The sequence below is a fragment of the Palaemon carinicauda genome, chromosome 32 (genome assembly GCF_036898095.1).
Source record: "Palaemon carinicauda isolate YSFRI2023 chromosome 32, ASM3689809v2, whole genome shotgun sequence".
Lineage (NCBI taxonomy): Eukaryota > Metazoa > Arthropoda > Malacostraca > Decapoda > Palaemonidae > Palaemon > Palaemon carinicauda.
The window spans coordinates 6,637,273-6,639,772 of NC_090756.1; positions in this window are offsets into that span (position 1 = coordinate 6,637,273).

The window sequence follows — 2,500 nt, forward strand, 5'->3', positions numbered from 1 at the left end:
TGCATATAATTACTCGAATAGAATGAAATAAGCTAGAAGTAGAATATGTGTATATATACACATACATACATACATACATATATATGATGTATATGTATATATATATATATATACACTATAAAACAAACACACACACACACACACATATATATATATATATATACTCTACATGCACACACACACACATATATATATATATATATAAATATAAATATAAATATAAATATATATATATATATATATATATCTATCTATCTATCTATATATATAAATATAATATACATATACACATATATATACACATTTATCTGTTTATGTATATATAATTATATATATATATATATATATATATATTCAATAATCAGCGAAAAAAAATGAAGCAAACCATATGGCCGGTAATTTTGCCTTTTCCTATAACTAAGAAATGATTCACAATTGCAGGGAAAAATTGTCCTCCAAAGCATAAAATAAAAAATAAAAACATCCTATTAATAAGAACCTGAATTGCAAGCGTGTTTCAGTAATTGCTCCTGACGCATTGAATGAAATGCAATTACCAATTACGCATTATTCTTCGCAGTAAACTACAGAAAATTATGGAAATTAGTAATTACTTCTAATGAAGGAGTCACTTCATCAAATCAGGTTAGCATACTTCCAACCAGTGTTGCCAGATGGGTTATTGTAAAAATCCCCAAAACTCGTGATAAAAAATCCCCCAAACCACCCAAAAATCCCATTTCCACAAATATATTTTCTTCTGATCACGTAGGCTTTCATAATATAAAATATACTCACCATACTTCATATAGAGTGCAAGTAAACTAAACGTAACGATATAAAGATTTCCTCATTTTTGTTTCTTCCTCATAGAAATTTGTACAAAACATCCCCATCAGACACCCAAAATTCCCCAAATCCAGGGATAAATCCCCATATCTGGCAACACTGCTTCCAAGTAATCTGGATATTGTTTCAAACCGTTTAAAGAAATTTTAGATTCTGATTTGTCCTTCGGTAGAGTGGTTATTATTATCTTATATTATTATTATTATTATTATTATTATTATTATTATTATTATTATTAATTGCTAAGCTACAACCCTATAGTCCATTTCTTTTAGCGATGCATATTTGCACCGACTCGCAGCGGTGCCCTTTTTGCTTGGAAAAGTTTCCAGATCGCTGATTGGTTGGACAAGATAATTCTAACCAATCAGCGATCAGGAAACTTTTCCGAGCTAAAAGGGCACGGCCGCGAGTCGGTGCAAATATGCATCGCTAAAAGAAATGGACTATAGTTGGAAAAGCACAATATAAGCCCAGGGGCTCCAACAGGGAAAACAGCCCAGTGAGGAAAGGCAAAAAAGGAGAAATTAAATATTTTAAGAAGAGTAACAAAATTAATATAAATATCTTCTATGTAAACTATATAAACTTTAACAAAACAAGAGGAAGAGAAATTAGATAGAATAGGGTGCCCGAGTGTACCCTCAAGCAAGAGAACTTTAACCCACGACAGTGGAAGACCCATGGTACAGAGGCTATGGCACTACCCAAGACTAGGACACACTATTCACTAATGACGTAGTTAGGTTATATTTTAAAGAGGGATAAAATGCTTTAAATTATTAATATAGGGTTTCAATTACATGTACTGTGTTGTACTGATATTAGCAAATAATTCAGTACGGTGTGCGCAACAGCTGTGGGTATTGACGAGGTCGGGTATACGGATTTATACACACACACATATATATGTATATATATATATATATATATATGTGTGTGTGTGTGTGTGTGCGTGTGTGTCTGTGTGTGTGTATGTGCGTAAAGGAATTTAAGCTAATCACAAAATAAGCAGCATATTCTGAAAATACTATTACACCATTTTAATAATAAATAATTCATAATGTTTAAAGTTTAAGCATATAAAAATATGGTCCACTTTCTACCAAATGCAAACAAGAAATAAATACCCAGATTTCTTCTATGGCAACAACAGAAAAATAAACAAAACAAAAACAAAAGAAATCCTGCGTTTATTTAGAAAATAAACAAATAAAAAAAAAGCATGAAACATAAACACTAGTCAAAACTGTATTTGTGATACACCATTTCTCATGTGGACGGTGCTTTCGACACAGCGTGAATGTCGGTGTAAATATTATTTTTCCATTTTTGAGTCTTTTTTACGAAAATATTTTTGTTTCATGAAAAAGTTTGACACGTTTAGAGGTGTGTGTGTGTGTGTGTTGTGTGTGTGTTGACCCGGGTCGGACTAGGTAGGGATGACAAGATTCATATTGGTATTTCAGATATTCCTCGTTTCTGAATAATAATTGAATTCCATATAGAACGGAATCTCTCTCTCTCTCTCTCTCTCTCTCTCTCTCTCTCTTTATTTTATATAATATATATATTATATATAGAGAGAGAGAGAGAGAGAGAGAGAGAGAGAGACGTACGCACATATAAATGTATATTTGTGTAAATATCT